Source organism: Bos javanicus, chromosome 16 (genome assembly GCF_032452875.1).
Source record: "Bos javanicus breed banteng chromosome 16, ARS-OSU_banteng_1.0, whole genome shotgun sequence".
Lineage (NCBI taxonomy): Eukaryota > Metazoa > Chordata > Mammalia > Artiodactyla > Bovidae > Bos > Bos javanicus.
In genome coordinates, this window is record NC_083883.1 from 16,199,941 (window position 1) to 16,215,587 (window position 15,647).

The window sequence follows — 15,647 nt, forward strand, 5'->3', positions numbered from 1 at the left end:
ATAATTACAAATTTTTTTCACTGAAAAAAAATAAAGTTTATACATTTTAAAATTCAATTTCAAAATAAATCATTTGCATTCTTTACAATCATTGGATTTTAGCATATTCAACATGTATGCAATCTAAGTTGAGAACATTTTCATTGGACCCATTTTTAGCCCCATACTCCCTTGCCCATACTCCGCATATTCCCATGCCCATCCCTCGGCTATTTGTCTCTCCAGATTTGTCTAATCTGCTAATTGTCTCCATAGATTTGATTATTCTTGACATTTTGTACAACATGTGGTCTTTTGTGACTGACTTCTTTCATGTAGCATAGTGCTTTCTGGTTTACCCATTTGTGGCATGCATCAGTAGTATATCACGTTTTATTTTACCTATCAATTAATCCTTTGATGGACTTGGGGTTGTTGCCACTTTTTGTCAAGTATAAATGATGCTGCTGTGAACATTCACGTGTGCTTTATTTTTTTTAATCTGGACATATGTTTCAATTTTCTTGGATATGTTGTTGTTGTTCAGTCACTAAGTCATGTCCAATTATTTGGAACCCCATGGACTGTAGCCTGCCACTCATCTGTCCTCTGCTATCTCCCAGAGTTTGCTCAAATTCATGTCCATTGAGTCGGTGATGCTATCTAACCATCTCATCCTCTACCACCCCCTTCTCCTTTTGCCTTCAATCTTTCCCAGCATCTTTCTGAGGGTCTTTTCCAGTGAGTCAGCTTTTTGTATCAGGTTGCCAAAATCTGGAGCTTCAGCTTCAGCATCAGTCTTTCCAAATGGTTTGTTGGGGTTGCTTTCCTTTAGGATTGACAGAATTGACTATTCAGAAGATAATCCTATATTTAACATTTTGAGGATCTGGCAAACTGTTTTCCAAAATGGCTCTACTGTTTATTATTTCCACCTACTATGAGTGACAGCTCCAATTACTCCACATCATCACCAACACTCTTTAGTATCTGAGATTTGATTATAGTCATCCTAGCAGTTGTGAAGTGATATCCTTTTGTGGTTTTAATTTACATTTCCCCATCATGACTAATGATGCTAAACATCTTTGCATGTGCTTATAGTCCGTTTTGTACCTTCTATGGGGAAATATCTATGTGAATTTTCTTCCCTCTTAGTTTTTTTTTTTTAATTTGCATTATTGAGTTGTATGAGTAATTTATATATTTGGATGCCCCGTTCCTTTAGAAACTGTTTGGTATAAAAATATCTCCTTCCAATATCTGGGATATCTTTTCATTTTTTTGTCCATCTCCTTTCCTGGTCTGTCTATCTGTCTGTCTGGCCAGTTTGTCAATTTTCTTTCTTTTCAAACACTGACTTTTAGTTTCCTTTGTATTCTCTATTATTTTTCTGTTTTTATTTGATTTTCCACTGTGATTGCTCTTATTTCTTTTTTTCTATTTGCTTTATGTGAATGCTCTAATTTTCTTTTTCTAGCTTCATAGAAAGAAAACGTGGGTTACTGACTTCATAGCTTTCACTTTTTTAACATAAGCATTCACTGCTGTAAATTACTCTCTAAGCACTACCATTAAGATTTGTTCTTTTATACTTCCTGTAAGTTTTCTTATTTATTTCATGCATAAGATATTTTTTTATATATCTGTCTTCAAACTTAAAGTAAATATTCCCTAACAGAGAATTACAGCTTGAAAAAGATACTTATTTAATTGCAATGAACCTTATTCTCCCTGTGTGAGCTAGAGTTTGTAAACCACTGAAATAGATGATCTCATCTTCAAACATAAGAGGAAATACGAGAGAATGAGATGGAAGCAACTGATGAGTTTGCTTATAATGTAACTTGTTGACCTTAAGTGTTCTTTTAATCAAGAACAACTGGAGATTATATATATATCTATATATGTATAATATATATATGCACATATATATAGATATGTATATGAAGCTCAGGGGAGATTTGAGAAACTTAAGATGGCAAACATCAGTGCACATGAAATCATAAGATCTGAATGTAATATCATAGGAAATATGTTTAAGGGATAAGTGGAAAATGGACCTGAAAAGGAAACAAGTAGTGGAGTAAAATATGTCAAAAGAGACACATTAATTTCTAGTAAAAATAAATAAAAATTAAACATTCATAAGTGTCATTACAGTACAATATTTCTAATAAAAATATGCAAGAATTCAAGTTACGTGTGTGCAGAATAAATAAATAGGCAGTATAATAGAAAGATGCATTACTTGAAACAAATTCAAAAAGCTATAGAACTAAATATTTGTTGTCCAAAACTTCTTAACTAAATAAATCAAAGATAGTTCAGGCTTTTTCTTGACTTGTTTTTTTTTCAATTTAGCTTAATTTCTATGTTTTCTATTGTCATCCCACACAGTTAAAAAAAAAAAATACAGACCACTTGCTAGATTTTTACTGAATTTGGATTTTTTTTTCTTCATCACCATATTTCTTTTAACAGTAATGTGAGATTTTGCTTTGTTTTTACTTTTCCCATCTTAATAGATTTTCATGTACTAAAATTACATTCAGTTCAGTTCAGTTCAGTCGCTCAGTCGTGTCCGACTCTGCAACCCCATGAATTGCAGCACTCCAGGCCTCCCTGTCCATAACCCACTCCCAGAGTTCACCCAGACTCACGTCCATCGATTCGGTGATGCCATCCAAACATCTCATCCTCTGTCATCCCCTTCTCTTCCTGCCCCCAATCCCTCCCAGCATCAGGGTCTTTTCCAATGAGTCAACTCTTCGCATGAGGTGGCCAAAGTACTGGAGTTTCAGCTTTAGCGTCATTCCTTCCAAAGAACACCCAGGACTGATAGGGAAACTATACACACACACACACACACACACACACACACACACACACACATATATATGTACTAGGGAGAAGCAATGGCACCCCACTCGTGTACTCTTGCCTGGAAAATCCCATGGATGGAGGAGCCTGGTAGGCTGTAGTCCATAGGGTCGCTAAGAGTCGGACACGACTGAGCGACTTCCCTTTCACTTTTCACTTTCATGCATTGGAGAAAGAAATGGCAACCCACTCCAGTGTTCTTGCCTGGAGAAACCCGGGGACAGGAGCCTAATGGGCTGCCGTCTATGGGGTCGCACAGAATCAGACACGACTGAAGCGACTTAGCAGCAGCAGCAGCAGCATGTAGTAGAGTTTGTTAGCAGAATTCAGTGGAAAAGAGATTGGAAATTTGTGGGGTGTATTTTCAGAAATCTTTGAAAGAGAAAGTGAATAAGTAACCAGTGATTCACTTCTAGCAGGTATTTTTGTTTTTTGTCCTTTCATTATGGAATTTTTTTCAGTTTTCCTCTTGAACTTGTCCAACTCTCAGAACTAGCTTTCAATATCTGATATTCTAAAATCTGGAAAAAGAAGTAGAAACAAAGAAAAATGAGACCTGCAAAATATATCTCACTAACATTATTTCTTAGACAGATAGATAGTGAACATTATTTCTTAATTCTTCCTGTATAATGGTGGGGCAGTTGATTTTTTTTTTTCCTCCATAATATAGCGTGTAATTCTTTCTTTCTGGTAAAGTGTGGACCTTTATCTAGGTGGCAGCTCTGCCTTGTTACTACTATCCCTCTCATGAATTCCCATGACAGCAAAATGCTTTTTCTCACTGAAGTGAATTCCAAAGCCTGTGATCATGTGGTTTCTTTGAGTTAGTCAACTTTTGTTGCTATTCAAAAATTTTTGAGATAAGTAAAAATGCTATATTCATTTCATTAAAGAACATTAGCTGCAGCAATTATTGAAAAGTATTCATGTAATATTCCTAGAAAGCATCTCAACTACACTATTTTGTGCTGTCATGTCTTATTCACAGAGTAGCCAAGGGTCTATGGAAATATTACATTTAAAAGTCTCTTGGTAAAGGCTTAACAACCACATCTCTAGGGGTAGAAAACCTAATTTATTCACATTTACTGATTTTTGTGTTAGAAATATTTCCACCATGGTCAATTTCAAGCTATCAATGTACTGTCATGGCTCATGGAGTTGATGTGCAGCTGGATATCCTGAGCCAGTGCATGCATACTGCAGCTAACCTCAGAAATTTTACTAAAACATTTTTGCAAAGTTCTCTCTTCTTCATTAACATTGGAAAGTGATATAGGATGAAATCACTTCTCTAACATCATAGCAAAGGATGACTTGATGTCTGTGTCATTCTTTGTCTGAGAGCTGTGTCATGTACCTCCTATGTATTCTCTATGACAGCAGTCAGAAATTGGCATATAGGTCAAATCTATCCCTCACCAATTTTTGTATCAGCCTGTTGAAAAAAAAATCAAAAGGAGAATAGTATTTTTGATGGATGAGGATGGTATGAGTTTATATTAAACTATGCATCAATAAAAAAGCCATGCCCATATGTTTATATACTGTCTGTGCCCACTTTCATACCCTACTGGCAGTTATTGACCACTGCATGCTCCTGAAACCCTACAGTATTTGCTACCTGGCTCCTACAGTAAAGTTTTGCCAACATGGACTCTAATATAATATTAATATGTATTCTCTGTCTTTAAAAACACTATCAAGTATATTAAAAGTATTTAACTTGTATATCATTGAAAAGTTTATAAATATAGTTCATGTTATGTTAAGGAAAGAAAGTTATTACTTTAGTATCCATCATATGGAAAACAGAATAACACTGAATCTTGAATCCAGGTATTTGTGAGTTAATACTGAATATTTTACTAATAATAACTCTTATACAATCATATTAATATATGTGCATTCGCTATATATTATATATTATGCCCATGAATTAAATGCAAATATATACATTATATATAGATTCATACATTATATATATACCCTAATATATAATATATACTTATATACATATGCATTTTAACTAACGTAACTTCCATAGCAATAATCTAAAATCTTACATATCAAACTGATCTTAACTGAAGTGCCATTTCAAACTCATCTCCAAATGCAGATTTGTATAATTTCATAGAGTCAGCCAGCTTTCCCATTTTTCTCTTCCTTCTCCTCATGATCTCCAATTCTAGTCCAATTCAAAATGACATGATTATGAACTAAGAGGAAGAACAAACAACATGAACACTTGAGGAAAATGAAGCTGAAAAACTGAACAGTATCTGTGTGTATGGGAGGATAAAGGGAATCTGGTAATGCTGAAATGAACTGTGGAAATTTTAATGTATTTGGGAAGAATTACCCTGCCCAGTGGAATGCTGAAAAGATAAGATACAGGCAGAATTTCAAGAAATCTGAATGCTTAGTTTTCAGCTGGAGTTTCTAGAGACAGCTCTCACATTCCCAGACAACAAGTGCTCAATACATATTTGATGAGTGCTCTGTGATGTTTTTGTTAATACTTTAGTTCAACCTCTGAACGCACACAGCAATGAATTATTACTTTATGTAAAATGTTTCCCACTCTACATAAATTGAATTGCCTGTTATAATATGCATATCATGTTCTGTTTTGTTTCTCCATTAAGCAGGTGAATGCTCTCCCCCATTCTTTCAAATGGAGCTGAGACAGTGCCTTTGTCTGTTTAGGCTGCTATAAACAAAAAATACCGCAAACTGGATGACTCACAAACAACTGTTTGTAGTTTTGGAGACTGAAGTCCAGGATCTAGGGGCCATCATGGTGGGGTTCTAGTGGAGAGCGCTCATCTCATTCACGTGGGCTCCATCCTCATGACCTAAGCACCTCTCAAAGGCTCCACTTCCCAATAGCATCATCTTCAGGGGTTAGGATTCCAACATGTAAATTTAGGCAAGACATAGCATTTATATTGTATCAGACTGATTCTGTCTCTGTCAGTTAACACTATGAGATGTGAGGGTGAGGAGACTAGCCAGCCGTTTCTTTTGTGTAAGGATACTGTCCATGGTGTATGACAATGAAGCTGGCATGTGAACCCAATAGGAGATAGAGAATTCAGGTGTCCTTTAAACTCCTGTCTTCATTTGACTCTCTAGTGTACTTCTCTTCTTGAAGTTTTGTTATTCAACTTTTCCTTCTCAAACTCAAAACATGACACTTTGTGTCCCTCATTATAAGCAAGCAGTTACCACTCTATAATTCATGCATGGAAAATAGATATTTAACACTTTCATGGGGAGAAATCTTTGTGAATACTGTTTCTCAACATCTGGCATACAGTAATGATGTATAAAAATCCTTTTCAATCATATTTTCCCCTGAGTTCTTTTTCATCCTTTTTTAGCCTATTTTCTTTTTCCCACCTCCTTTGCTGAATATCTGACATTTTCTCTCTTTGTTGACCCCCATTCTTTTCAATATGCCCCCTATTTACTGAAATCTTTCTATAAACTTTTTTTTTTAATTTGGTTTACTGCTCTTGGAATCCCAGTTTACAATTTCTCATTGATATTTTCCTGCAAAATAGTGCCTCTTCACCTTAGATAAACTTGCTCTTTTAATGCATTTTTATTTTATTTTTATAATAATGCATTTTATTTTTAATGCATTTTAATACATATATGAGATACTGCCTCTGACTGTGCTTCCAATAATTTTGTCTTATAATATTTGCTCATTGGAGTTGATTTCTTTCACTTCTTAAATCTAATAGATATAAATAGATATCAATCTAGAATATATAGAAATCAAATAAAATCTGGATCCATTTTCAATATATCCTGGAAACAGCAAAAATGAAGTATGAACATGTGATTTGTCTGTGGTAATAAATATCATCAACATGGCATAAAACTCTCTTGAGATAAAGGAGGCCTCTCAATGTCTAGGGCAGTAAATATGTTTGTTTTTTCTTTGTTTTGATAGTTAATTTTATCAAAGTCTTTGTATTACTAGAGCATATAGATAATCGTCCAAGGCAGAATTATTACATAATGTTGAAAAAGGCAATTTGGGAGACTACTGGCCTGGGAAAGAGGACAAGGAAAAACACAAGTTATTGCCAAGTCTTCAGATCAGTTCAGTTACTCAGTCGTATCTGACTCTTTGTAACCCCATAGAATGCAACATGCCAGGCTTCCCTGTCCATCACCAACTCCCAGAGCTTGCTCAAATTCATGTCCATTGTGTTGCTGATGCCATCCAACCATCTCATCCTCTGTTGTCCCCTTTTCCTCCTGCCTTCAGTGGCTTTTCCAATGAGTCAGTTCTTTGCATCAGGTGACCAGAGTATTGGAGCTTCAGCTTCAGCTTCAGTCTTTCCAATGAATACTCAGGACTGATTTCCTTTAGGATTGACTGGTTGGATCTCCTTGCAGTCCAAGGGACTCTCAAGAGTCTTCTCTAAAACCACAGTTCAAAAGCATTAATTCTTCCATGCTCCGCTTTCTTTATAGTCCAACTCTCACATCCATACATGACTACTGGGAAAATCATAGCTTTGACTAGACTGACCTCTGTCAGCAAAGTAATGTCTCTGCTTTTTAACATGCTGTCTAGGTTGGTTATAGCTTTTCTTCCAAGGAGCAAGTGTCTTTTAATTTGATGGCTGCAGTCACCATCTGCAGTGATTTTGGAGCCCCAAAAATAAAGTCAGCCACTGTTGCCACTGTCTGCCCATCTTTTTGCCATTGAAGTCATGGGACTGTATTTCATGATCTTAGTTTTTTAAATGTTGAGTTTTAAGCCAGCTTTTTCACTCCCCTCTTTCACTTTCATCAAGAGGCTATTTAATTCTTCTATGCTTTCTGCCATACAGCTGGTGTCATCTGTGTATCTGAGGTTATTGATATTTCTCCTGGCAATACTGATTCCAGTTTGTGCTTCATCCAGCTCAGCATTTTGCATGATGTATTCTGTATATAAGCTAAATAAGCAAGGTGACAATATACAGCCTTGACATACTCTTAATGGTACTTGTCAAGTCTCAATGGTACTTTATAGCAACTAATAAAGAACCATAAATACATAATATTAAAAGCAATGATGTAAAGTAAATTTAGCTGTTAAATATTGGAAAAAATCACATTTTGTTTGGCTCATGAAGAAAATGAAAATCTGTGAAGAATATTAATTTCCTAATTTATAAACAATAGAAATACAGAAATGAAAAGAATTTTAAGTCATTATCAGGATATGTTAGTTTCTCAATATTCAAAAAAGTGATCAGGGTTTATAGTTCATATCTTCTATTAATAAGTATATAATCAGCAATCAATGATTTTTGTTTCTTTAAAAACAGATATAAATTTGGATATATTCTATGTGGTATTACATTATTTATTCCTAGAAAAAATAAATTAAACCTGCTTTAAGTAGGCTACTGCCAACTTGGGCAAGAAGAATTATAAAGGCATAGATATTATTCCCTTACCAAAAAAACAAAAATTTAGGGTGGGGTTTATTTCAACTGGCCCGTTTTAATGGCCTTAAGCATCATTCTATGAGTCACTCTGCATAGTAAGTTTAGTTGTTTTCTGTTATTTTAGTGATAAATCTTCTTGCTGAAATTCTCTGATGATCTTGACTGGAAGTTACCACCTGTTTGGTGTCAAGACTCTTTCAAATGCATAACAATTACTGAGAAATCTGAAAAGCTTTTTTGTTATGGAAGCTATAAATCTACATATATATGTATATATAAATTGAAATCTATATTTACCATAGTAAAATTAAAACAGATTTTAAAATATGCATTTATTAATACAATTTAAAGAACATTAAGCAAGCTTATTACATATCATTAATAACATATATAACATTTAAACTTTAATGATTTTTGCACATTTCTTTAATATTTGGCTTAAGAGAAGATAATTGAATCCCCACTGCTGTTTCTGCATGCAATCTGTTGCAAACTGTAGTTTTATAGCTTCGCACAGATTTATTGGAGAAATAAGAATTGCAGTGCCTTTTTGAATAATTGTGGATATTAGTCTTAGCTACTACACCAAAATTCAACATGTGGTAGGAGAACAGGCAGCTCATGTTCAAAAGACCTGAACTTCCCAGTGGCTTTCAAGGAAGGAGTTTTAAACACAGTGTGAGGGAGGAGGCTTCAGGGTGCGTGATCAGCTCGTGGACAATTCTCTAATTGGTTGGCATCAAGGTGAAGTTTCACATGTCATCAGCCTTCTGATTTCAACCAGTCTAAGATCTGTTTTTCAGTCAGCAGTTTTCGTCTGGTGGAGGGTCTGCTTCCTGTAAAAAAACAACTTAGGAATGTGTGTCAAGCCTTTATCTATGTTTTCCAGGGAACTAAGAGTACAGTGATACTGCTATAGGAAGGACTTATAGCTTAAATGTTTCCCAGTTTCCCAGCCCAGCAGCTATTCTTTGTTTCTACATCTTCATATTCCTAATTATTAACTCTTGAACCAGCCTTCAGTGACTCAAGGGAGGCCTGGGAGAGTAAAGTAAAAACCTTCTACTTCAAAGGACAAGGGCTTGTATATAATTTCATGAGGACCTAATAGACCAAGAAGACAAATTGTGGGGTTGTCATAGAGGTTCACATTTACAAGCTGAAATTGAAATTTCTGGAAGAAATATCAACAACTGCAGATATGCAAATGGTACCACTCCAAGGGCAGAAAGTGAAAAGGGATTAAAGAGCCTCTTGATGAGGGAGAAAAGGGAGAGAGAGGAGGGTTCAGGATGGGGAGCATGTGTATATCTGAAATTTAAAAAAAAAAAAATGTTAGCTAGGGTTCAAGAAATATTTGTTGAATTTCAGCCTGTTGAAACTAGAGAAGAATTATTAGTGGGAACATTAGAGATTAAGAAAAGGGTCTTTGAGATTCTGAGTTTGAGAGATTCTTTTAAGTAATTGGGAGGAAGCAGTTCCCAATGTTTGAATAATCAGGACAAAATAAGTATGATTGGAAAGTAAAAAAAAAAAAAAAAAAAAACCCAACATTCAAAAAACAAAGATCGTGGCATCCAGTCTCATCACTCCATGGCAAATAGATGGGGAAAAAGTGGAAACCAAGACAGATTTTATTTTCTTGGGCTTCAAAATTACTGTGGAAGTAGCTTCAACCATCAAATAGAAAGATGATTGCTCCTTAGAAAGCAATCTTGCTCCATAGGAAGAATAGTTATGGCAAACCTAGACCACATATTAAAAAGCAGACATCACTTTGACATCAAAGGTCCATATAGTCCAGGCTATGGGTTTTCTAGTAGACATGTGTGGATATGAGAATTGGAGCATAAAGAAGGCTGAGCATGAAAGAATTGGTGCTTTTGAATTGTGGTGCTGGGGAAGACTCTGAAGAGTCTCTTGGACTGAAAGGAGATCAAACCAGTCAATCCTTAAGGAAATTAATCCTGAATATTCATTGGAAGGACTGATGCTGAAGCTGAAGCTCCAGTATTTTGGCTACCTGCTGCGAAGAGCAGACTCATTGGAAAAGACCCTGATGCTGGGAAAGATTGAGGGCAGGAGAGAAAGGGGTGGCAGAGGATGAGATAGTTGGATGGCATCACCAACTCAATGGACATTTGAACAAACTCCAGGAGATAGTGAAGGACAGGGAAGCCTGGTATGCTACAGTCCATGGGGATCTCAGATAGTTGGACACGACTTAGAAACTGAACAACAGAGAGGTTACATCCCTTCTTCCTTTATTTCTCTTTCTTTTCAAATGCAACCCTTTGTTTTGGCAAAGCACTGCTGTACCACCCCCTCAGCCTCCCTTGAATGTTGGATGGATAACAAATGGATGTAAGTGGAAGAAATTCATGAAGCTACTGAACTGGATCCTTAAAGAAAGAAGAATATATGTTTCATCTTCTCCCTAACTAAAATGCAGATGTGATGGTTAGAACTAAAAACTATGACATGAGAAAACATACTAATATTAGTTATATCTAATCTCTTTGAAGTTAGCTTTGCAGTCCTTGATTGTTTATGTTTCTACTCGTATTTGAGAGAAAATGAAACTGAAGTTTATTGAAGCCAATCTTATTTGGCTTATGTTACTGCATCCAAACTTGTATCCCAACTATTAAAAGGGCCTTACTGTATGGCCTCCAGAATCCTTTAATATTGCAGAATTTGTGATTTAATTAAGAATGGCTTTTATATATTAATATAAGGGAATTTGCTGAGAGCAATTTCATATGAAACTGTATGGAAAAGTCAGGATATTAATTTTCTTTGCATTTCTATATTAAAAAGTAATTTTTAAATTATTTTTTTGTGTTTCAACCATTCCATGATGACTCATAGGCATTGCTAGGTAATAGCGAATCTGTAAATTTTTATATATAGAGTTCTGTATTTTGACATCTTCAATGTGTTATTGAGAAATGTGAAAAATGGAGGAATTATAAAGTGCCCAGTACATGAAAGACACTTAAATAAATATTTATTTGTAAATAGAAATATCATTTTTATGTACATGTCAATACTAATATGGTAGTGAATTTTATGCAAAATGTGTTTCATAGTCAAAATAAAGTTTGTCATAGGATAATGGTATAAATGTTGTAAGAAGCTCATTGTTTCTTATATAGTGTAGCTCATACTTGACTGGATTCTGATTCAAGGAAGCCAGCAAGATGAATCTTCAAGGAGGGGATTTAAAAAAAAAAATGGTGTGCCCACTCTCCTGGGTATAGGCCACTTCCAAACAAATTCAAAGTAGGCAAATTTATTTTTTCTCTCATGCTCTTTCTTTCACCTCACTTTTGGGGTAGCCTGTGTTTTAGTTTTCCCAGCTCTAAAATGTCCTTATCTTTATCTATAAAGTTTCTACTTTGACCTTCAGTTGCAGCACTGATTTCATGATCTTTCAGTTTATTAGATTTTGATAGATGTTAAATGAAAACAAATCTTTTAAGGCAAATTCATACTCACTGACAAAATATCAATTATATGCTAGTCATGTGTCCGTGTGCTTAATCACTCAGTTATGTCCAATTCTTTGCAACTCTACGGACTGTAGCCTGCCAAACTGCTCTGTCCATGGAATTCTCCAGGCAAGAATACTGGAGTGGGTAGCCTTTCTCTTCCCCAGGGGATCTTCCTGACCCAGGAATTGAACCCATCTCTCCTGCATTTCTGGCGAAATCTTTACCATCTGATCCACCAGGGAAGTCCTCATATGGTAGTCATAGAAGTCTTTAATTTTAGACAGAGTGCAAAATAATATTAAAACAATAAAAATCTGTGGGATTATTCTGTTGTTTTCCCTTCTTAGTATTATTTTTTCCTCATGGATAAAGGTCATATGGAACAATCAGAGAACTAGTCACCATGGAATTTTGCCTAGAGAATGCTGTCTACAACTCACAATCTATACAGAAAAGTGATCAAAATTTAAAACACAGAGGCTCTCTTTTTAGATAGTTGCTTCATGGCAATGCACTCCAGTACTCTTGCCTGGAAAATACCATGGATGGAGGAGCCTGGTAGGCTACAGTCTATGGGGTCGCAAAGAGTTGGACATGACTGAGCGACTTCACTTCACTTCACTTCTGATAAGATTAACAGAATCAAAAGGCTCTGCTCCTTTTGGAAATTCTGTGGGCTCGTGTGTATATGTTTATTTGGATGTGTGTGCGAACAGTGGTCATAAGTTTATTTTATGTTTTAAGTGAAAACCTTATAGTATTGTCTTATCCTTCTTTTAAATTGGCTTATTCTCTGAGCAGAGGAAAAGGAAGCTAAGAGCCAAGAGGAATAGTCATGAGTATAACACATATTTCAAATAAGAGAGGTTTGTTCCTTTGTTTTCATGTGGTTAACTGTCCTGATGTCATTTCAATACCTCCTACTCCATATCATGGCATTTAAACAGTCTTCCAAGAAAGATTGTATGTCACCCTCAAGTTCCCTTCCCCCCGGAACTCAATGGGGTTTCTGGCTTAAATGGTCAGATTTGAGAATATCATCAACAGCTCCAGAGAACTATCTTAACACTTAAGTGAACTTTCTGGAAATAAAAGTCCTATTCATAGCATCTCGGAGGCAAACTCCACAGTGTGCAAGATTAAGATGCTTCTCTCCAGCACTATTTGAAGTGAGAACCACTTTGTTTAAACAATCAGAACCAGTTCTTTATTTGACATTGCCCACAGGCTCATGCCGCAGAGGGTACTTGGAAGTTCTGCTTTCGGAAGCCTTCATTTTTCTCCTCACTAAGCAGTTGATGTTCCTTCATTACATTCCACTAAAAAGTTGCATTTTGTGAGATATTAATGTTTATTTTCTAAAATTAATACATAACACATACTTTTTTTTAAACAGCCATAGTCAAGAAAATTTGGAATTTGAATTACTATAAACTTTGCTTGAAAGTCTACTTTGTATATATGGATGGCAAATGTTTTACAATGTCCTACAATTAGAAAAAAGATGGATTTGTTTAAACAAGGATTTTACGGAGCGAACATTTTTGTGTCCTAAAATGCCCATTACTGTCTCAAAGTAAACACTTGGAAAACAACATAGCACAATTTTTAATTCAATCTTGCAGCTTCTAGAACTGTTTTCAGCTAAAATGCAATCACTTCAGTCACCATACAATATTTGACAATTACCTTGAGCTGAAATGATTTTAGAAAATCTTTATTTTCTCAACTTCTTAGACGATTTCTGAGTGCTAGGTACTAATTCCTGACAAATAATTGCTTTAATTGCTTTCTCAGAAAGACTTGGAGACTACACTACCTCATCTCTATGAAGGAATTACTTGATATGGTACTTCAAGTTAAATGCTAATTTGTTTACCAAAATACATTTTTTAAATATACTTGAACTCTATGATTTTTACCTCAATATTTTGCATGAGATGAAGGGTTGCATTAAATGCACACCTTTTTGTGATGATTAATCGGTACATGAAATTATATCTCAGAGAAAATATGTTATGGAACACAGGAAATAAATTGATTATTTGTTGACATCATATTAACTATCAGTTATTAACCATGTATTGACCACAATGTGAGGATTTATATAGATTTAAAGACACTAGTGTTTCCCCAAATCTTATAGTTTTATTGACAATAAAATTCTTAGAAGAGATGCACATTCAATTTTTACACATATTTAACTAAAGGTTGAAAATCAACCTCATTTCTACTTGAATCATTTCTCACAATTTTACTTACTTTATGTGAGAAATGGATGTATGTTTACTTGCCAAAATAAATAGGAACCTGAACATCATCCACTATTGGAATGCTGTGATAGTTTTATTATCTCAAATAAGAAGCCCATTTTTAAAATCAGAATGATGTTATCCATGAAACTTCCATGCTGATTATTCCCCTGTTAACATATAGAGAGGTTAATATCTTAATGTAGGCATGATATGACTAACTTAGAATAGAATGCAATTTTCAAATGTCTTAGTCTGTAAAATAATAATAATAATAGTATATGCATAAGAGAGGAATAACACTCAAAGTTTACCCATATTATATGAAAAGATTTTTATATGAATAATATTGGAGGCTTCAATGTGTGTAGATGAAATAGGTTGTGTCAAAACCATCACTTGTCATTGCATCAATAAATTAATATTTGTCTTAAAGTCTTTCCCATTAATTTGGTAACACATTTTGGAAGCAGTTTGCCACCCTTAAACTTAGTGTATTTTATAATCTTCATGCTGAGGACCCCTCCCCCCAGAAAACAGCCTTCATTACCTCCTTTCATCATTGAAGTGAAATGAAGTCGCTCAGTTGTGTCCGACTCTTTGAGACCCCATGGACTGTAGCCTACCAGGCTCCTCAGTCTGTGGAATTTTCCAGGCAACAGTACTGGAGTGGGTTGCCATTTCCTTCTCCAGGGGATCTTCCTGACCCAGGGACTGAACCCAGGTCTCCCACATTGCAGGAAAACGCTTTACCATTTGAGCCACCAGGGAAGCCCATCATTAATTTTTACCATACATTTCTCACATGTATGTGTGTGTGTGTGTGTGTGTGTGTGTGTGTGTGTATACACACAGGTATTCATGTATACATATATAGCAAATAACTGAAATGGTATATGACAAATGTCTGTATAGTCAAAGCTATGGTTTTTCCATTAGTCACGTATGAATGTGAGAGTTGCACCATAGTATTGGAGCTTTGGCTTTAGCATCAGTCCCTCTGATGTGAAGAGCTGAGTCACTGGAAAAGACGCTGATGCTGGTAAAGACTGAGGGCAGGAGTAAGAGGTGGTGACAGAGGATGAGATGGTTGGATGGCATCACCAACTCAGTGGGCATGAATTTGGGCAAACTCTGGAGATAGTGAAGGACAGGGAAGCCTGACATGCTGCCGTTCATGGGGTCTCAAAGAGTTGAACACAACTTAGCAACTGAACAACAGTGACCAAACCCCAAAGTTCCTTTCCTTCAGCATTAAAGTAATACACTATTTTCTAAAAACAAATGGCTTTATGAATCAAGAAAACTTAACATTACAAAGATATACACAGCTTAAATTTCTTACACTGGAAAAGAAAACAAAAGACAAACAAATAAAGAAAACTTTAAAGTATTTCATTTAAGGCAGCTGCTACAAGTTATAAAGTGAGTGAATAAATTTCAAAAATCAATGTCAGTTAAAATCGAAATGCCTTCTCTCAGAATCCAGATGTACTTCAGACAGCAACAAATAGAACAACACAAAAGGACATAGATGTGACAAAGCACACAGGAGAAAATGAAGGTCA

At 35.4% G+C, this 15,647-nt stretch overlaps 1 protein-coding gene across 3 annotated transcripts in view; it reads left to right on the forward strand.

Annotated features, from left to right (window-relative positions):
- Positions 1-15,647, forward strand: part of BRINP3 (BMP/retinoic acid inducible neural specific 3) — a 489,588-nt gene that overhangs the window by 398,804 nt on the left and 75,137 nt on the right. The window lies entirely within an intron of this gene.